A 22,796-nucleotide genomic window follows, 5' to 3' on the forward strand; every position below is an offset into this window, starting at 1 on the left:
TGATCTTGAAGAAGAAGACGTGGCCAGAGAATGTGTAGAGAGAAGAGGATCAAAGCAAAAGGCTTTTGGGGATGAGGGAGATTCCCTCATTAAAGGTGGAGCACAGAATTAGGGGGCACTGGAAAATCAGGGAGGTGGTCAGAGTCCACGAAGCCACAGAGGGTGATTTTCGAGAAGGATGAGTTAGGGAGTTCATAGACAGTGAGTAAATGAAGGGAGAGAATTACTGCTGTTCCTGAATGAGGTAATAGAGAAAGAACACTAGACAAGCAATTAAATAACCTTGAGAAACAATTATGTTTTCATGGTGATGTGGGACTGTATGTGACCTTAGGAAAGGGTTAAAAGTTCTGGATATAATATACCAAGGAGTAAATGAATCCATATCGATTGATTGTGAGGCACAAAAGAAAGGAGGGATTCAAATATGTTTTCGATATTTTGGGTCTGGGCTCTTAGGGTAACACATGAACAGAATCAGAGAAGTCAGGAGAGGGAGCTGCTATTTTGTGGGATACGGAAATAGAGATATTTTGGATATGCTGATTTGAGAATTCAGTGTCATAACCTAATAGAAATCTCCTGTACCTTACCTGAAATATGGCATTATTTTGGGTGAGACGTCAGGGTTGGAAAGGTAAAGTTTAAATACCATCCCCAAAGAAGTGGTCGTAGGAATGGGGTTCCCTGTAGTTACGAAAAGTGACGAGCACATGGTCTAAACTTTGAGTCAGTTTATCTTTTCTCATTTAGGAAAGTCTAATTATATATCACATACCATTACTCCAATTATATATTACTAGGATGGTGCTGTTCCTTTGTATGCTTCAGTAAAGGGTGTATTGATACAATGCTTGTTGTGTTGATGGCAGGGGACAGCATGTGAAGAAGACAGTGATGAGCTGGAAACGCCCAGGCAAAAGTTCTGGTTCCCCAGGGAATTGGTGACAAATTCATTTACAAAGAGCATATAACCAACTCTACCATTCAATTTGTCAACTCTACCATGTCAACCTGTCTACATACCTTGGACACATACCTGGCTCCCTTGACACATGCAATGCCATCTACAAATTAATAAAAGATGTTCCCTTTGGGCAGATAAGTTACAAAATGGCACCCCTTCCTCCCAGGTATTGAAGTCTATCCCCAGGGCATACCACTTGGTCAGCATAACTCCTGGCTGTATTTTACCCCCATTTGGCCCTTCTGGCATCTGGGTGAAGTATACAAATTGCATAACTGACCAACCACACCTTCCCTTTCCCCCCTCCCTCCCTTTCTCTCTTTCTCTCCATCTCCCTTCCTCTTCCTCTTCCCCATCCCATTCCACTGGATGATAAGATAAAACAATTGGGGAGTTCAGGAAGCAACTCTAAAGAGTAAAGTTCAGTGCGTTCAGTATATTCATATTGTGTGCAACCATCTTCACCATCCATTTCCAGAACTCTTCATGTTGCAAACCTGAAAGTACCCATTACACAGGAATTCCAAATTCCTCCCTCCCCCAGGACCTGGCAACCACCATCCTACTCTCTGTCTTTATGAATTTGACTACTCTAGGTGCCTCATGTAAGTGGAATCATTCAGTATTTGTCTTTTTGTGTCTGGCTCATTTCACTTAGCATATCTTTAAGGTTCATCCATGTTGCAGCATGTCAGAATTTCTTTTTAAGACTGAAAAATATTCCACTGAATATATATATCACATTTTGTTTATCCATTTGTCCATCAGTGGACCTTTGGATTGCTTCCACTTTTTTGGCTTGTGAATAATACTGCCATGAACATGAGTGTACAAATATCTGTTTAAGTCCCTGCTTTCAATTTTTTTTGGATATATATCCAGAAGTGGAATTGCTGGATCAGGTGACACTTTCATATTCTTGAACTTTGCTTTTTATTAACTGAAGTTTCTTGAAAAGTCTAACATATAACTTTGACATTTTTTTCTTTCTACAAGGAATAATACACATGTAACTCATCTACCAAGTAATATAAATTCATGTCTCTTTTTTCCACCTTTAGCTATGCCCTGGTCATGTACCTGGGTGTTAATAACATCTTGGGAGATTCCATAACTTTTCCGTCACTTTTAGTTACTAAAGACAGGTACATCCCAATTAAACTAGTCTCCCCTTCCCCACTCTTCTCCCACTCACTGAGGGACCAGAAGGCCTAGGGTAAGTTGTGCTCTTCCATGAACCTTCCATCCTATCCTCAGGTTCAAGTTCCCTGTGGATAGGAGGAGGGAAAGGGACAAGCACTTACTTCTGGGGCTTCCTTCCCTTTTCTTGACATTTCGATAGAGAGTCCTTTCCTTGGCTGTAACCTACAGTCTCTATAGTTTACCACCCCTGCGAATTAATTAGATCATTATTCATGCTGTTGTTGAAATGTCTTGTTATTTCTTGGCTTTGTCCTTTGTCCCTAACTGATTGGATCAAAGCTGTTTGTATTGGAAATGTCCTACGTATGTTGGTATGTGCGTAGCTTCCCAAGTTCATCCCTGAGTTACTTTGCTGGATTCCCCTGTTGTCAGATGCCTTTGGTAAACCCCATACTGACTGTTTCTTGGGGCAGCGACTTTGTGGATTCATTATGCTTGGATTTTACTTGTTTACATTTTAGAGCTTAGCATACTTGCCTGTTGGGGAAGCTCATCTCATTTCCAGCTCTTAATGCTAAGCACGGACGTGAGCTTCGGCATAGACTCTGACTTCCCCTTAGCCTGGCCTGTCTGATAAATACTGCATGCTGCCTGGTCCTCTTCCTACTTCTTCTCTTTCATAAACGAAGTCTTATAAAAAATAAGTTAAATGTTTTTTTGAAATTTTCATTAAAAATTTTAAAATTGAAAGTGTATAAAAATAAATATCAGTTAAAATTGTTATTCAGGAATAACTATGATTGCCACCTTTTCATATATATATATAATATATATATATATATATATATATATATATATATATATATATATATTATATATATATATTATATCAGGGGTGTCCAAACTTTTTTCAACATTTTTCACCAAGGGCCATATGCGATAAAATAATAAAATACACGGACAGCTGGGCCACTCACTCGAGGTGAAGTACATATTGCCTCACCTGGTTTATTTAAGTAAACTAAATATATTTTTGGAATTTGCTGCGGGCCAATTAAAAATCGATTGTGGGCCGCAGTTGGCCCGTGGGCCGCAGTTTGGACACCTCTGTGTTATATACTCATATGTATATTTGAGATCACATAATATATAGAGTTTTGTATCCTGTATTTTTTCTCTTATTATGAACCGTTTTTCATGTCATTAAGAAATATGATCTCTAATGAGCATATTACATTCTATTGTACTTATTCAGTTAGTAATTCGGTTAGTAATTTTCCAGATTTGGAGCATTTATAGTAATAATAATATGAAACAGTGCTTACTATGTGCTAGTCATGCCATGAATGCTCTGCATATATGAACTCATTTAATTCTCATAACACAGTTGTGAGAGCCCATTTTACAGCTGAGAAAACTGAGGCATAGGGAGGTTAATAACAAAGTCATAAAGTTGTAATTGGAAGTTGGTCAGGTCATAATTGGTACGCAGCTAGTCTGGCTCCAGAACTGTCTGACTCACTGTATGATAAGTAAGTTGTGTGGGGAGATATCTTTATATTTGATAGTTTCTACTGGGAAGATTTCTAGAGGTCAGAAGAGTTAGGAAAGCTTTCAGACTCTTAAAGCATGCTGCCCAGTTAACCTCTGAAAAGGTCGTATCAATCCACATTTACATCAATAATGGGAAGAGCTTGCCTTGTACCTTGACTTCCACAAGTGTTGTGTAATTCTTTTTTTTTTTTTTTTTTTTTTTTTTAATAACCTTAAGTTTGGAATCTTTTTAAATGGTTAAAATAGTCAAAGGATCCAGGGCTCCCCTAAAAACAAAGAAAGTACAATTTTATACAAATGTGGAGTCTTTTGTATATATGTCTCAGATAATACTATATCCTTGTTTTATTGATCTATACATAAATGACCTTCCTTATGTCATCACTACTATAAACGTGAGTGTGTATGAAGACTGCTTGTGCCCAAGATTTGTGGGTCATTACACCTGTCGAGAGTGTCTTTCAAAATGTAGTTTTATTTTGACAACTGCTGTGACAGGTGATATTCTTGGTATTCTCTCAAGTTTTTTAGGCAGTTGGAAGTCCTTTTATATTAATAATCTTGTATGACTCTTTGGTTTTAAAAAAACAGCACAGTAAAAATACATCCTGCTCACATGTATTTTTACTTTGCATTAGCTTTATGTAATGTACATAAAGTGTTACACTATATGTGCATTTTCAGGTTATAGTAACCTTTGGTAACTTGGGTTTTATCTCTGGAATGTAAATCCCGTACATACTACTATCCTGAAATTCAAGGAATACTAACCCTAGCTGGCAGAAATCCCAATTATATTTTTTAGAAAAGTTGAAGAAAATTTGATGGAAATATACCAGGGAAGGAAATTTTAGCAATTTCTACAAGGATTTGGACAACTGCAATTGGGAATCTAAATTATTCCTTGTGATTAGATGAAAATTAATCACTTATCCTTCACTAGTTTTTTGGATTAGTGTCATCACTTTTCTAAAAGATCTTCATTGAATCACATGTTTCATTATGCTTCATTAAGATTCTGTGTCTTTTAGTTGCAGGTACAACTTCAGTCTTTGAAATGCTTTAGATTCTAAGAAGTAAGTGTGTAAGAGGCAGGCTCGAGAGGCTGATAACATGGAGCAAATAACAAACACAGATTCTGCTGTGTAATATTTTGAAGCCTGTGTTGCTTGTGATTCTTTTTATTTTTTATTTTTAAGTGTGACTCTTGGTAGAAGCTTTGTCTTGAACACAATGACGTTGCTAATAGAGAATGAAATGTCTGAACTTGTGCTGAGGACAAAAGAAAAGTCGGAGGAAGGATTTACAGCAGACCACAGCAAACCAAATGTTGCAATTATCTGCAGCTGAAAACAAGTAGCTTTTAATGTGTCCATTTGGCCAAGGAGAGAGAGCAGAATTATAGGCCACTGCTCTTTTCCTCTTTCGCTCTCATATGCTGTCTTCTTCTCCTTTATAGAGTTTATCATCCATAATTTCAGGATGTATTTTCCTTCTTTAAGCTGTTTTATCTGTAGGCTTATGAGGTCACTCATGTGTGAATTCCTTTGTTAGTCATCTCACCTTTTGCCTTGATGATAGAAAATTGATCAGGCCTAAAGTACAAGTTCAATAGACAACCCCCTTGGTCCTTTGTCTAGGAGAATAGCTACCATTGAAGGCCATGAGCAGGTTGCTATTAATATGACAGGCTGCTCTATCTCCCACTGTAATTTATAATGAAATACCTAATCTCCATTATTTTGATCCAAGCAGGCGATCCCATGAAAAAGTCTTTTCATCCAGTTCCCAATGGCTGTTACATGAGAAATGGCAAACCAATAATTTTTGTCAAGTTTTTTAAGCCAACAGAAATGCTTTTCCACTGCTACAGTTTCAAAAGGCACAGATAAAGCTCATTCACTGAGATGAATGAAAAAGCCATCTGGGGTTTTTCTTTTTGACTTCCTTTCCTTTTCTCCATCCTTGTAATCAAATTTGAGCAAAATCAAATGGGGCTTTCTATGAAAGTACCTTTTGTTGATCTGAACGAGCTGGTAATTTACAAAATACCCTTCCTTTGTGAGGAAGGCTAAAGAAAAAAAGAATCAGTAGCTTTTAAAGCTGGGCCTTAGTGGGACTCTAAATGCAATGAAAGCAGTCTGTGTTGAGAGATTGAAATGCATTTCAAAGCCAGGCCTGACTCGGGGTACAAGGAAGAACAGACCTATGTGCATTTTGTAGGAAGAAAAATGTGAATGGAAAAGGGAGAAAGGGAGAGAAACAAGGAGAAAATCTGGATAATACACTAAAGTAACCATAGTTTTGGAGATGCATTCGTCTTATTGAAATTGTGTACGTAACCAGTGATACTGAAGTCGGATATTTGGTCAGGCAGGATGCTCAGCAATTTTAGCCTTTGCTTTAAAGTTTGGAGCTCCATGGGTCTGTGGAGAAAGTCAGCTTGTGATGTGTGTGCTGTTTTCCTCCAACTTTTCCTTTTCATCTTTGCTTGGGGATCTTGTGGGAAGTACCTCAAGAAAACCTGAAGATGCTCATTTTCAGACAACTAATACGTGCTGTTTTTCCTCTTTTTGCCTGCTAGATTCCTCGTGCCAGCGATCCTTCTTTACCCCTGTGAATTCAGAAGGCTGGCATAGAGATCTTAAAAACAGTAAGTAATGTGTACTATTTTCTTCAGTTATTGGAGGAGTTTAGAATCATATTTGCATGGCTAGAAGAAAAATAGGTTTCGAGCAGCATTTGCAATGTCTGATGTGCCTGACTGACTTTTGGTTTGATTTAACTGTTTATAGTACTATCATGATAATGAGTGTGTTTTTAACTATCGCTGTGTATTCTGTGATAACTAAGTATATTATGTGGCATATAATGTATGTGTTCTTAGCACAGTAGTTTAAGAAACAATGCAAAATGTGCAGGGAACTATCTTTGGAGGTGTTCAGTTTCCTTGCTTCACACACCATCCAATCTTCCTTACACATTTATAATTTTGATTCCTAGCAATCATGTTTTCTAAGGACCTTTCTATTTGTGCTTGAAATGAAATTGTCGTATGTGTTACATGAGCTTATTTTTTCAAAATAAATATCCAGAGAGAAGCAAGAGTTGCTTTGATATTTGGAACAATTTGGAAGGAGGTTTAAGCTGCATTTCTAATAATTTCATCAAGCATAGTAATTATAACAAAGCTTTGTTAAGAGATAGTTCCCCCTTTAGTAAAGTAAAAAGACCATTTCCACCTTCCTGAAAATAAGACAGACATGTGTTATCTGCAAACATAATACTTTAAAGCACGTGTCACAAGTATTTTTTTTTTTAATATAGATACATCATTGGTGTTTCTAAGTAACTACCATGCAAGTTTTAAATATGCAAATGCTTTAGTCAAAATGAAGCAGTATGGGGCAGAATGTCTCCTAATGTCTCCATGATGGTTTGAATAGTATCTGCATTAGTGTGGGCACTGCCAAAGCAAGTGCGACCTGAGAATTCCAGGCAGGCAACCGTGAGACCTTTGTTTCTAGAGCCAAGAAACAAAACAAGATTAAATGAAGCCACGATGTATGTTGTTTAACCCTTAAAGTGATTGTCAGTGTTTTTTCTAGAGATGTTGAAATGGGGAATGGGTCCAGATAGTTTCACACAGGTGTCTGCAGGGGCCAAACCCTTTTCCTTCTAACTGTTCCTCAGAGCAAATCTAAATTCCTGGAACTTTGTGTTTAAAAAATCTATTTTCTATGCTTTCGTAGCTTTAGGTCCCTTTTCCAACTTCCTACAACAGTTATCTTTGCCTGTGGTTTTGAGCCATTTGCTGCCTCCTAATGCCTAACTGTAAAATAGCACACATGGTGCTATTTCTTAGCAGTTGGCTAAGAAAGTGGCAGTGGACCATTAAACCTCCAAGGTTGTTGTATCCATAATTTCCAGTGGTTGCTACAAAACAGGTTATTTAAACCTGAGGGGTGGGAAGGAGGGAGAAGAGTAAAATTAGTTGGTATGCATCTTGATGGAGCTAAGTGTTGTTTCTTTCTGTGAGAACAAGTTGGATGGTTGTGTTGTCTATACAAACACGATATTCTATATGATCCGTACAGGACTGTTGTGATCATTGACCACAATCTGAGGCTGATGGAGAAGCCCAGTGGAAAAGAGCTTTTGAGAGATGTAATTAATAATACCGGTTATGCAGAATTTTTTCTCATGGTATTCATTTCATTCCCTTTTACATAAATTAACATAGTTGTTAAATTGAAGTTGTTGCTTTTTTTTTTCTTTTTTTTTTTTTTTGGTTCGTAAAAAAAAAAAAAAAAAGTTACTTATTTTAGGAAGTCATTGTTGTTTTATAGCTAATCCAAAGTAGTACCTGGGCAGTGATGCTTTGTCTTTTGCTTACTAGTTTCATATCTAGACAATCTTGTAAGCATTTTGCAAAATTTCTCTTCTATGTTATTTTTAAGTGCTTTTGGTAATAGCTAAAGGTACTTTGTCTTGGTGTAGCTGTAAAGAATCTCTCTACAGGCATGTTAAGGAGTAGATAATCAGCCCTGAAAATCAGTTAAGGTTCCTGCTTGCTCAGTTTATCAAGGGTTAAGTTTCCAAAGCTCTTGTTCATGGAGCAATGAATGTTTCTTCTTTCCCTCAACATAAGTATAAATATTTTTCTGTAAGCACCTGCGTTTGGGGAACTAGAAAGCTAGGTAGTTCCCATCTAACCACTGGGGCAAGGGGAACCTTCTGAAATCTTTTGCTTGCAAGCCTGATATTCCTGGATGTAACAATTGATATACTTTACACTTTGCTAAGCCAAAACAATAACAAAGACAAACAAACAAAATATCACTCCTGGAAAGTTTAGAAATCTAAACCTTTGTGGTGTCTTCAAAAGTTATCAGAGGAAAGGAAAAAGAGCCACTTTTGTAAAGACTCCAAAGCATCTGAGGTTAACTTTAAAGTGTTTTCCTTTTTATAAAATTAAAACTTCCTTGGTTTTTGTGTCAGAAACTAGGTGCTACCTTTCCATTAAAGTGTTGGTATTGAGGTTTCAGTGCTTTCACAGACTAGAAATATAACCAAAACGTGGAAATGAGGCTCGTGCAGCCCCAATCCTTCTGCCAATAGAAGGTATTATCTGAAAATTGTTCTTTTATAATCTTCAGCAGGATCAAGTAAATGTTCCCATGCTTTTTTGTACCGGCAAGCTATAGACTGCTTGGCTAATCAGTTGTGTTAAGAGGCCGCATTCTCTAGGGTTCATAATACAGGGAAGTGGGTGGTCTGGTTTTAATTCCGGTTTTGTATCGATGGCGGCGCTGGGCTGATCCCTGGAATCTTTGAGCCGCCCTCAGGTGTCCAATGGGAACGGTATTTGCTCCTTGCGTGTTTCTTTCCTTCCCTCCTGTGGGCTGGGCAGAAATTTTGACATGAATATGATGATTGGTCCTGGTCAGCTTAGTCGTTGGTAACATAATGACAAAGGAGACAAGACCAAGTCTCCACAGACACTGCTTCACTGCTAATCCCACACGGGAACCAGCTGCTGGATAAAAGAGTCAAGGCAAGAGAGTATAGGGCAGGTTTTGATCAATGCCAAGGTCATTCCAAAAGTTGGTCAGACAACTCCATGAAATAGTAAGCATGGCAGCAGCATCTGAAGTAGAAGAAAATGCACCAACTCCCATCATGTTCTAAAATTCAGCATGGGGAAACTGGGAGCATGTAAGACAGACAACTCTATGTAACAGCATTTTTAACAAGGGCTTCAATGCAGGTTGTCATATAGCACCATAGGTATAAATAATGACTAAACAATTAGGAAGAGAGAACATATAAACTCAGGGAAAAAACAACAACACACATATGAAGGCCATATATTTCAAAGGTTTTTTTTTGGTCACTTTTTTGTTTGTTTGTTTGTTTGTTTGAGTAACAGACTTGACTCAGGGTTTTCATCAGCTAAAACAAAAACGGGAGAGCATTTGAATCTTTCTCCCTGGCATATGTTGTCAGTTTGGCTCAAATAAACTCTTATATTAGGTTAGTGCAAAAATAATTTAGGTTTTTGCAACTATTTTAACCTTTTAAACCGCAATTACTTTTGCACCAACCTAATACAAATTCTCCAAAACAATAAAATGAAACAAAAATTTGGGGAAATGTCACCATCAAAGGAGTCACTTCCATCTAGTGAGCATTTTACACATATTAGACCTAATCTTCACAACAACCCCCAAACCTTTTATCATTACTCACATTTGACAGTGGAAGAAATGTGTGACCGGAGAGATTCAGTAACCAGCCTCTGGGTAACCGGGTAGCATGTGCCTGTGTGGATTAAATCCAGGTCTCTCTGACTCATAGCCTGGGCCTTCCTTGGGTAACATGTCAGCTGTCTCAGCAGTCTCCTGCACATGTGTAACCTCTTTCTGTTCTTGTCCAAGCCCAACCTACACTACAGACCTCAGCTCTTCAGTGAGGTTCTCTAATAGAATCCACTTTCACCAAGGAGTGAGTGAGCAATGTCGATTTCACTGAGGGAGAACTGGTGTGTGTGCGTGCGTGTGGCATTTCCCACAACAAGCCACTTGAACATCCCTACTGAATATTTTGGTCTGTAAAGTGCCTTCTTAGTTTTCCAGTACTGGAGAACCCTCTCTTTGACCTTTCCCTCATGCTCCACCCAGCTTCCCTCGCTGTTTTCTTCTATTCCTGGGTCCCCCCTTTTCTCTCAATCTTTAAATTCCTCATACCTCTATTATGAAAGGAGCAATGTAGTTTTGGCTCAGCTCCTAAAACTGAACTCGCATATCTAAACCCAGTGCCAAGCTTAACACACTTCCCAAAGTCTTCTGGTAACGATTCTTGCCACACTTAGTAGTGAGGATTATGTAGCAATTGAAAAAAATCCCACTATACATTTTCCACTGGGGAAAACCATACCAGTCTCTGAGCTTCTCAGGCACTTAGTTCTGAAAGATTATTCTTCAGTGGGACTTCATGCAGTATACAGAAGACAGCGTCTCCATCAATAGGCATCATAGGGGATTTTGTTCTGCTTTCACCTGTAGCTACCCCTGCTCATGAATCTAGGATGCTATAGCAAAACTTAGAACATGGTAGTTTGTGTGGGGCTTTGAACAGAAAGTTAAGAATGGAGGGAAAGGTGAAGTTAAGGCTGAGAAAAATAATAAAGGAGGGAGAATCAATTTATGTAGTAATTTAATGCTAGAAGTGAATTTGAGTCTCCTTTTTCAGTTTTGTCCCATAAATCCCATTGTACACTGCAATATGAAACTCTATTCTTAATTTACATATTAAATGAGCAGTGTCAAGTGTACCTAAATGATAATAGAATGCTAATACATAGAAAGAGGCCACAGACACTGATAAATGAAAACCAAGTCTTCAGCTTTAGTATCACAAAGGTTTAGACTTGTGGTAATGCGTTGAATCATGTGATTAGGCATTAGGGCTTTTTCAGTTCAGCTTCTATGTGCTTTTTTAGAAAATTTGAAGCGAGAAGTGCAGGAATCAACTGTAATGTCCCAACATGTATAATTTGTTTGGAGTTTGGGACATGGAGTGAAAATTGAGAAACATTCTACAAAACCTTTTGAAACCCCAGGTTTAGAAAGCTTTCAGTGAGCCATTTTCCTGCACACCAGTATATTTTCTGCATAGGTTTTCTTTTAAGTTACTGGGGTCTTTTCTTCTGCGTTTTGGCTTAAACAGTTGATATTTTGAGGCTCTTGGAGCCTTGAACTTGATTGTCAGCCAGACTAGCTCTTTAGGAAAGGATGTCCAATCTGGTAGCCATCTAAAATGGCCTATATTGTCATAGCTCTAATGAGTATGTCCTTCAAGAGCAAATTGGAGGCTAAAAATAAATGTCTTTGATGTTCACAGACTCCTTATAAAGTGCTCCAAAACCAATATGAAAGATTGTAATTTTTCTCCCACTAGGAGAGTTACAAGAACAGATTTAATAACATGCAATTTCTTTCATTGGAAGGGCAAGCTCTCTTAACAAATATATGTTAGATCATTGGGGGTGAAAAGACATGGGTCATAGTGACAAAAAATGTGCTGCCAAAAATTACCCCATAGCTATTTTCTATTTCCTTTATAAACTGAAGGAAGGGCAAAGTATTTCATCTAGTAGAGTAGTTTTGCATCCTAACAGTTCAAAGGTAGGAGCCAGCAGGACACAATGAAATGAAGATGTGAGCACAAGGAAAATTAAGACTCTCCCTCCAGCTTCTACTGTTTGGAAAATTTGAATTCGGCTATAACTCATTCACGAGTTCAGGGTTTCTCTTGCCTGTTAGAGAAGCCAGATCTGGAAATAAGGCCATTTAAGCAAATAGCAGTCCTCTCTTCTCAACCTTGCTTGGATGACTTCCCTAAAGCAATTTGGAAAATATTTCTTTTTTGGACGCTAGGCATAGCCAAGGAGATAGTCACCTGTATTTCCTCATAGAAAATTCCAAAATGGACAAGTTACTTCTCTAGCCTCCAGAAAAAAGAAAATACCCAGCTGCCCACAGGGATAGCACAGTTCATGATCAATACAGTGGAAATAAGAAAATAAAAATGAAAAATGGAGGTGTTAGAAGTATGAATGGAAGATAGAGGACAGAGGATGGAGAGGAAAGGAAAATTCCAGAAGATCAGAAAGGTTTAAAGATTTTATAACCTAAAGTCACACAATTTTAGAGCTGCACTCTGCCTTAGAGAGCTTCTAGCACTGGGAGATCAGCTGGAATGGTGAGTAATAGGAGGGGAAGGGCGATCCTACCCCCAACCCCAGGTGGGGCAACAGAATCTCCAGGTTGCTGTATATTGTTTCAAAAAGCCCACAAACACATTTACTATTATAATATAATCTTACATTTGGAAAGTTCAACAGATACTATTGTTTTAATCATTTAAACCTCAGAAATGAATGCTCATCTTGGTCTGATGTCTTATGGAAATCATCATCTTGGTCTGATGTCTGATGGAAATGTGCAGGGGTCAGTCATTCTCAGCCTGCAAAAACCTCTGGGTGAAGGGTGGGCAGCTATGTCAGAATGTACTGGTACTGGGGGGAGCATAAGATTTTACATATTTATTAAAAAGAGGGCATAGGATAAAATAGGTTAAGAAACATTGATCTAGACCAAGAAGAGCAGATATTCTTTATTCAAAAAATATTTGTTGAGCTCTCTACTGGGTTTGACACTCAGGTGAGTATGTCTAGTACAGAACTGAATGTGTAAATATGGAGCTCAGGTGAGTTCTGGGCTCCATACAGAAACTTGGACCATCTTTCACTAGAAATGTCAAGTTAAGGAACAAGAAGGACACACTCTATTTAACAACAAAGAGATTGTGATTGACTTTGTGAGAGAATTTGGGGTAGAGGGATTACGCAGAAGCCAGATTGCGGTGGGCTAAGAAGAGAGTGGCAGGTATGAGAGAGGAGACTGTATCCATGGACAATCCCTTTAGGCAGCTTCACTGGGAAACGGAAAAAAGGGCTGGGTCAGAGCTGGAGTGAAACTTGGGAATTAAGGGAGAGTGTGCTTTAGATGAGAGATAATTGAATTGCAAAGTATTTCAATACCTATGAAACACATAAATAACTACTAATTCACTGAATGTTCTTAGAAAATGTATTATGAGGTAGAATCTGAGATGAAGAATGCATAGTTACTGCTCTCAGGGAGTTTGTAAAACTAGATCACTCAGTAAGCCCAATCATTAATAACAATAATAGGCTGGAAACAGTATAGCTCATCAAAGTAGTATAAACAGTGCTATGTGGATTAAAATATTGAAGATCAAAAGTTATTCATCCATGTGGGACCAGAAAAGGTATTATGGAGAAATCAGACCTTGAAAGAATGAAGACTGCAACAGAAGGAGTTTGGGAACCAAAGCACAAAGAATGTGAAATGCCATGTTGGGTTTTGGGTTATTATACAAGAGTCTTAAAGATCATACAGGACACATTGGACTTCTGTTGTGGGGGCTTTGAATTCCAAGTTCATACATTTGGCTCAATTCTGTGAGTAATTGGAAGGTTTTTGAATAAGATAAGATCATGATCCAGAGGTCTACATTAGGAAAATGAACTTGGCGACTATACCTGGAAATGTTTGGAGCAGACTGAAAGTGAGGAACCTGGTTAGGAAACTTGTGAAATAAACTAGGTAAGTGGGAACCAGAGGCTCAATCAAGGTAGTGACAGTAGGCATGGAGTAAAAGAGAATTAATTCACTCGTTAATTCACTAGATATTTACGGTAGTTAGTGCATACCCAATGATAAGAGATCCCATAGGAGGGATATGTGTGTGGAGGAAACCACAGCTACTCACCTTATCTTTTGTATCGAGAAAGCAGCCATAGGTAATACATAAACAAATGAGTATAGCTGTGTTCCAATTAAACTTTTGGGCAGTGAAAATATTCTGTGTGACACTATAATGACTGACATATATCATCATACTTTTGTCCAAACACATAGAATGAACAACACCAAGAGTGAACCCTAATGTAAACTATGGATTTTGGGTGATAATGATGTGTCAATGTAGGTTTATCAGTTATAACACAAGTCTCACCCTGGTGAGTGAGGTTGATAATGGGGAAGGCTGTGTTTAATAGACTATGGCAAGACCGATCTGATTAGATGGAGAACTCAAATAGAAGCATGCAAGGAAAAAGCCTGGTGATACAATGCAAGTTCCAAGTTTTATAGTTCATTTGATCCTGGGAACAACAGAAGGTGTTGTTGTTATTGTTGTGTTGTTTTGTTTTGTTCTTAAAACAGGAGACCCACAGAATGAAAATTTTGGTTAGGAACTTGAGTGTAGTAGTTGAGATAAGAGGAGAAAGGGAATAACAGAAAGGCTGTTATCCAGGTGTGAAATGTTAGAAGCCTAGATCAGGGGAGTTAAATAGTGTATGAATAGCAGGAATGGAAAGGAAAGAGATGTTTGAAAGAATCTTTAGGACTTGGTAACTACTTAGATACAGAAAATAACATAAAAGGGAAGGGAGAGTCAAAGATGACTAGGATAAGATTTCATTATGTGTGTTTCACAGAAGCTGGTCCTTCCTGAGAGGAGCTTCTAGAAAGTCTCATAATCAAGTATATTTGCAAAGCATATGTACTCAGTCCTCATTCTGGAGACTCATACATTAGCTTATAGAAGGCTCTAAGAAGTCCTACAGAGAAGAAACCTTTAAAATTGTGTTTAACCCATCTTTCTTCCAACGTAGCTGAACATGTATCTCTTTCTCACATGATAGTGTGGATACACAATACATACCTTGGAAAATGCTGGAGAAAATTGTGATGCCATGGTCAAAAAGTAAGGAATCTTTTTTGAAGAGAACGTAATGAGTTCTGTTGGGGCTCTGTTGAATTTGACAGCCAGGTATCTTAGAGTGGAGACATTCTAGAGCTGGGTGAAGAGGTTAGGGCTGGAGGTGTAGATTGGAGAGTCGCAGTATAGAGGGTTTGATGTTGAGACCTTCTAATAAAAGTTGTTTCCTGGGCCAGAGGGGCATAAATGCTTGTCAGTTCTCCAAGTTAGGGAGTGGGAGATGGTAGAGGAGACAGATAAAGGAAATAAGGGATCAATAGCCAGACAAGTATGAGGAGACTCTGGATAGGGCAGTGCCACAAAAGTAAGGGAGGAAATGATTTCGGGACTCTAGGTGTCAAATGCTGTGGAGTATAAGGAAAATCCACTGCATTTGGCAAGAAAGAGGTTACGGGTTATCTAGCAATCAGTTCATGTTGGTGCTAAGCGTTCGTTCCCCAAAAGGGCATTGAACATCTTTTCCAAGAGAACAATGTGGCTCCTGCTCTTCGGTAGCACAAATTGTCTCCTGAGGAGACAGTTGTCACACTCAAGTGCTGCTGAGCATGGGAGGGGGAGGCTGTTCCTACTTGCCGTGGTAACAGAGGTAGCTCTTAGTGATGTAGTGGGGTTGGAGCCGTGTGTCTGTGGTGGTTCCTGAGTCCGAAGTCTCTGGTCTCCTGGTTGGTGCCTTTTCTTTACTTGCTGGAGCTTCCCCGGGGCCCCGTTGCTCTTCAGAAGAATATAAATCACGATCCCCTCAAAGCGATTAGTGATGGAAGGTTCAACAGGCTGCCTCTTTCTAGGTGTTACTACTTTATAAAAAGTGGACAAAGCCAGAAATAAAATGTCTAAACTTCTGAGAAAGTGGAGTTCTTTTCCTAAACACAAATTCATTTGAAGCTTCTAATGAAAATGTTTAAATGACTGTTTCGCATACTAATATGTGAGAAAGTGGTTAAAATATTATATATATAATACATCCATAATATATAGCATATGTGTATACTCATATATGTATAATGAATATATACTTAGTGCTTTTTGCAAAACATGCATTAAATTATACTCACCAGATGATTGAAAGCCTGTCATCAAAACAGGCAATTCAATATATTCATTATTTAACCATTCTTAATACTTTCAAGGCATAACATATGGGAACAAAATAATTAATAGGATATTTATAGTTAATTATTAGAAAACTGTGATGAGAACAGAGAAAGAAATGAAATGAATAGCCTAAATTTAATATAGAGATCTCATTTTACACTATCAATAATATTAATATTAAGCTTTGAAAATTGAAATGTATTCCAAAAAATAAGCCATATTGGTTTTCACAAATAACTGTACTATGTTACGTTGGCTTCAGGTAAGGTTAGTAGTTTCATGGGGTGACCCAGAACAAGAAGACTTGCAGCGAGGTGACAGTCACATATCTCAGAAATGAGAATAGCAGTAATAATTGTCATTTATCAGTACCTACTATGTGCCAGGCAATTTGTAAATTATACTTTATATACCACCTCATTTACAACAACCAGGAGGTGAATATCATTATCCTAGATTTATAGGTGATGAAACCAAGGCTCAGAGAGGACAGGAAACTTGCCCAACATCGTAGAGCTGGGATTTGAATTTAATCTGTGCAAAGCCGTGTTCTTTCCACCTCTCCACCTGTGAAGTCCTGGTACTGCGATGAAATGTCTTCTAAGTTGGTGTCACCATCTTCCCAAAATGACAAAGGATGTGGTAGACTGTCAAAAACTAGTGACAAAAGTACATTGAGCAATCCAGGTATTAGTGAAGAGCTCCAACACATTCCTTCATCACTTTATACTCAGGTGTTGAATTGTGGAACCTTTCAAAAATCCTTGAAGACAGTCGTAAAATTGAACAGGAATAAAGCCAGAATAGGTGAGTATGTGCTCACAGTGGGGAAGGAAATTGCCTGTCAACTTTATTCATGCTGGAGGTAGATGGTGAGTGTATTGTAAACACCAGATGAAATTACACACCATCATGGGAAGCAGTGGACAGGAATCTTGGCCAACCGTGTCCTATGTTTTAAGCTATTTTAACTTACAGAAAAGAAAAGTCTTGCAAGGTCATCATTCAATTTTCTTTTGTTTTGAAATGATTTTACCCAGGGTCAGTTGAACTCCACACCTTTGCATTTCAGGGAAATGTGACCCTCCCTTCTCTCTGCCCAGAGCATGCCCTCCCATTCCCTCATCCCGTACCTCTGCTCACCTCGTAAAGAGATCCACTTTTCTTGCCTGAACTTGCTTGTCCTTTTGTCTTCACATTTGCTTTCCCTCCTCCTACCTTTGGATTGTCATATTGCACCCTCCTGCTTCCATTTTGTTTTGCCCTTCATAGGAGGGGGGTGCATTTTCTAGGCAAACACCTTCAGTAAAACAGTAAAAGTTTGCTCTTCGCTCTCACAATTTTTGTTGTAATCTTGTAAAACATCACACCGCAATTCTGTTTGTTCTTTTAACTTTAGCCCAAGACATTTTGCAGGTGTCTCTCAAAACTTTTTAGTTTTTATTCCTTTTACTTCAGGTGCTCATTTAAGACATTAGTGTCCAACTCTCCAGAATGGACATTAGTGGACATTAGTGTCCAAGTCTTCATTCTTCTTTATTCCCTCATGCTACCTTCTTTTTCTTTCTTATTTCTTTTCTCTCTTACCTCTTGTTTGTATCTTCCTATCCCTGTTTTATTTTCCTCTAGAACTCTGGGCAGAATAAACTGCTCTCTATGGTAGTCTTTTCCCATAACTTTTCTCTGAAACTCTCCTTTATCTTCTACCCTTAGTTCCCTTTTATTAAATACCTCCCCCCAAATCCATTAACTTTTCTTCATTCTTCAGCTATAAACCTTCCCTTCAATCTATTCCAAGCCCATCAGATGTTTGAATCACTTCCTCACCTCTGGCTTTCTTCTTGACCTTCTCCAACTAGTTTCTCACTATCCACTACACTGAAATTGTACTTACCAAAGAAGTTCTAATGACTTCTTCCTGGACAAATTGAATGTTCTTTCATCTCTGATCCTCATCTCTCCTGGCAATAACTCGTCTGAAGGCTGGTACATCATCTTTGAAATACTCTTCAACTAAGGTGGGCTTTTTTTTTTTTTTTTCAGAAGTTCAGTTACCTTGCAGTTTATTTAAACTAAGAGAAAAAGGTCATAAAGTTTTCATGCAATACATACTTGGTTCTTTAAATACCAATCGTGATCAATAACAGAAAGAATTAAGGAATGCTGCACCTGTGACCCATGCAAAACAGCAGCATTATGAGTTGTACATAATTTAAAGACATGTCTCACTTTTCGAAATACTGTTGTAATCAGTACATAGAGAGGCATACCTTAGTGGGCATAGGAATGCAATTTAGAAAAAAAAAGAAAAACAAAATCACACCGGAACTACTCAATTTCTTCAAAATCACTGAGCAAGAAAAACAACATTGAACCACCATACTGATTTTATACAACTTCTATACAGTAACTTGACTTAAATCCTAGAGCAAAAATTAAGATTCTCCTCCTCTATTTTTGGTAAACAACTGCATGGTAAACTTAGATGACTTTTCCCCCTGGATTTTACCTGGGAGCAGCCTTTAAATTTTTTTATTTAAAAGACGGCAGGTTTGGCACTTTTATACTGATGTCATCAATGTTAATATTTCTTGGGATCTCAGGAAGATTCATATTCTTTACAGCTGATAAACAGCTCAGGCTGGAGCTCCTGGCTCAGCCAGCCTCAGATTTCTCCAGTTTATTTCTCTTGTTTGTATTTCTCCAGTGCATTATTTTGTGCATCAATTTGTGTAACAATATCATTCATGTTGGTCTCCAATACCATTCCCCTCATCACCATTTCTGCAAGAATAGTGTGAACCTTGTCTACATGGAAAATTAAATCCAGTTCACAGACATTTTCAAAGCACTTGTCTAATGTTTCCACAAATACTTGAATTAGATCTAAAATGCCAAGTTCATTTTCTGAAGAATCCACACAAAAGACAAAATATAACATTGCATAATATCTATAAATCAGTTTGTTGTCAGATCCTCCAATTCATAATCCTCCTTCTAGGAAATTACATTTCCATCTCTCTTAGGTACCAAATGGAATGTCTCCCTTATGATTTGCTGTTGTGTATCTTCACTGTAAGGCTGGTAGAACTTGGAGGGCTGCGGCTTCCCGTGGCTGTTGAAGATAAGGGTAGCCTTGATCATGGCTGAGCCGGGCTGACCCGGTGGGCGCTGGGGGCCAGGGAGGGGGGCAGGCACGCTAGCCTTGCCTCGGGATCTCACCGGAGATCCTTCCCACCCGCCCCCTTTCGCACCTTTTTTTTTTGAACAGAATATCTTCTAGACCGTGCATCATTTTGTTTATTTGACTTATGCAAGTCAGAGATAGCTTGCTGTTTGCATTTCTAATAGCTGTCTTTAAAAGTATCTTTTATTTTTAATTTATTGGGGTGACAATTGTTAGTAAAATTACATAGATTTCAGATGTACAATTCTGTATTACATCATCTATAAATCCCATTGTGTGTTCACCACCCAGAGTCAGTTCTCCTTCCATCACCATGTATTTGATCCCCCTTACCCTCATCTCCCACTCCCCACCCCCCTTACCCTCTCGTAACCACTAAACTATTGTCTATGTCTATGAGTTTCTGTTTCTCATTTGTTTGTCTTGTTCTTTTGTTGTTTTTGGTTTATATAACACATATCAGTGAAATCACATGATTCTCTGCTTTAAAAGTATCTTGACCTCATAGTGGGCTTTGAATGCTCATTAAAAGGCCTTCTGAATTTGGGTGGGGTCCTCATCCCTGCAGGACAGACTTCTGAGTCAGTATTACACCCACCCACACACATTGAATTCCCCTAAATCTGATTGGCACGTTATCACCACAGTCAGTAAATCTAAATAAATCACTCTTTTGGAAATAATTCCTTTGGTCATTTTGGTTTTTGTAAATAAACTTCAAAGCTACCCAAGCTCAAATTCAGTTGAAAATTAGAACTTTAAATATTTCTGATTTAATTTCTGAGTTTTGAAAGAATAAAAACTCCCTTCCCCAATTATAATTAATGATGAAAATTACCTTACCCTTTATTTGGCTCCATAAATGTATTTTGTCTTTTGTAACTAATTTTGTTCTTGACAAATTTTAATCATTATTATGTACAACCTGCGTGAAAAGTTCCCGTGATAAGGGAAACAATGATTTATAAAGGATTAAGGTTGTGGCTCTGTAACAAAAGCCTTAGAATTCCAAGTTCAGGCTGCTCTGTCTATTTTTCCCTGCTAAGTGCAAGGGGGTGTAGCCTTAGACTTCTCTGATTCCTTCATGCGAGTTTATGTCACTCCTATTAACATTATTTAAATATAGCTTTCTTAATTCCTGAGCATGGTGCTGAAAATAGTGTTTTGACTAGAAAAATGAAGAAGACAAAGATTCCAAAGACAAAGGCAAGATATGCACTGACTGATTTATGCCACTTTAATAACATAATTACTTGATGAGCACTTACATGATTTAGTTACTGATCTTCCACCTTTCAGAACTGGAGAATCAGTTGCTGATGTATTGCACCCAGGGACTGTCAAAAATGTTGAGCAGTGGCATATTCTGTGGTATTTTAAGAGGCATATTCCTCAGTTGTATCATTAAGTAGCTCATCATATAAAATAGGGAAGTTTAGTGAAAATATTTCATAGCAGAACAAGACTATTTTCTGAATTGGTACTCTCCTTAATTTCTCCAGGCTGGAGACATTTTAAAGTAGGGAAGAGAATAACGTGCAGTCTTTTTTTCTTCTGATTTATGAATAACTGGGAAAAATTCAAAAGTGTGGTCTATTCAACATTCCACCAGGATTATGCCACGGGCAACATTCTCCAGAATATCAAGTCTTGGTACTGCCTCTGTGTTGAACTTAGACTCACCCCAAAGAAGTATGTCTTCCATGGACTTGAAGAGGAAATAGTGCTGATGCTTCCTAGCAGTAAATATACTAGTTAGTCTACCCACAGTGAAATGCTGTGCCCAGTGTGACCCTGTCCAACTTCTCTTACATAGATGAAGTCAGGGTAAAATGATCACGAATGGCAGTCTTTAAGGAGGTAAATGTCAACATCCATTTATTAATCAACTTGTTTATATGGAGCATAGTTTTGATGCAGATACTCTTCCAGGTGCTGGGGTGAGTACTAAGTTGTCCTTAACTCATTAGGGGTAGGAGTAATTAAAATTATAGGTAATTCCTGATTTTATAGACAATTACAATATAGTAGGGTAAGTGTCACAGTAGTTTTAAGACCAGGATGCAATAGGAACACACAGGAAGCCACCTCTGGAGGTGCATGGGGATGCTTCAGGGAAGAAATAGGGGTCAAGCTGATATTCGAATAATGAACAGTGTTGGGAAGGTGAAAAAATGGCAGGACTGGTAGAATATTCCAGGAAGTAGGAAGAGCATGTGTAAAGTTCCAAAGGTGAGAAAGTGTGACTCACTCAGGGAATGTTATGCAGGGAGAGGAGATGGAGAGAAAAGTAAAGTCCAAATCATAACCCATTTGTATGTCCTGCTAAGGAGCGAGTGCAGTATTTATTCTAAACACAATAGGGAGCTATGGAAGTATTCTGAACAGAGGAGTGACATAGGCATATTAGTGTTTTAGAAAGATCACCTTAGTAATAAAATGATGGTCAGGTGAAGTGGGAACCGGGTTGGAAATGGAAAATAACGTCTGGTCAGAAGGCTTTACAGTCATCTAGGAAAGAGATGATTGCACCTGAGATAAAGAAAGTGGATAGATTTGGGCGAAATATAGGAGATAGAATTGATAGAGTATGGTGATTGGATATTGGGAATGAGAGAGAGAGAAAACAGGAGAAGGACTTGAGTCTATTCCAGGCAATATGAAGAAAGGATGATGTTATTTAGTGAGAGAGCACAGGGAAGGAAGGTTTGGGCATAGAGAGTAGAGTTCAACTTTGGATATATTGACTTGAATGAGTATGTAAAAGAGGGTTGGGCAATTCTACACTTGTTTTAGGAGTTGTAAGAGGAAGTTTTTCATGGACCAATTATGGAAATAATATCAAGAAATCTCAGCATTAATTTTGTATTTTAGAAGTATTTCCCAAAGAAAAGCTGATTACTCACAAAAATAGAGTTGAAGCTTGGACACGGACTTGGTCTTAGCACTTCTCTCAAGGTTGGAAACGAGGGATACGTGTGTGAGCAGACTCAGCTGATAATGGAGTTCCATGGTCATGAATAACCAATGGGTCACCTGATCCATTTCCTTGAAGGAACAGGCAGGTTGGGTACTTTGGACCATAGCCAGGCTAAGGGCATGCCTTTTCTTGGAGCAGTAGTCAGAAATATAATCAAGGTAAAAATTGAAGTGGAAATGTAATCAAAGTAAAAATTGAAGTTAGGAGTGTGTTGTTGGGGGTGGGGAGAGAGGTGATCTAGAGAAGAAAGTCTGATGTGTCACAAAATGAAAGGAGTAAAGCAAGTAATATGAGCTGGATCACCAAGCAAGACAGGGAAACTCAGAGGCCTAGTGCAGAGAGTGATGGGTTGGGTTTGTAAGCACATGAGCTGCTGTGGGCCTGTCCCAGAGGCTGGAGCTGCTTTTTGAACATTCTCAGGGACTTAGTGCTGGCTGTATTCATGAGCTCAGCAATAAGGCGGATACATACCCATGTTTCCATACTTGGGTCCTCCT

General features: G+C 38.3%; 1 long non-coding RNA gene and 1 pseudogene across 19 annotated transcripts in view; one reads left to right on the forward strand and one right to left on the reverse strand.

Moving 5' to 3' along the window:
• The window catches only part of LOC109450257 (uncharacterized), a 626,489-nt gene that overhangs the window by 101,001 nt on the left and 502,692 nt on the right, over nt 1-22,796 (forward strand). For 15 of the 19 annotated variants that reach the window (XR_016019848.1, XR_016019845.1, XR_012494921.2 and 12 more), the window contains exon 2: nt 6,249-6,317. This is a non-coding gene — a long non-coding RNA (uncharacterized LOC109450257). Of the gene's footprint in view, nt 1-5,859; nt 5,999-6,248; nt 6,318-22,796 lie in introns of those variants that run through there. The other 4 variants (XR_012494923.1, XR_012494925.2, XR_016019842.1 and 1 more) reach the window with 4 other exon arrangements.
• LOC109450248 (AP-3 complex subunit sigma-1-like) lies at nt 18,491-19,276 on the reverse strand (annotated as a pseudogene).

Source organism: Rhinolophus sinicus, chromosome 17 (assembly GCF_057876585.1).
Source record: "Rhinolophus sinicus isolate RSI-liver-muscle chromosome 17, RSI-T2T, whole genome shotgun sequence".
In the NCBI taxonomy this organism is placed as follows: domain Eukaryota; kingdom Metazoa; phylum Chordata; class Mammalia; order Chiroptera; family Rhinolophidae; genus Rhinolophus; species Rhinolophus sinicus.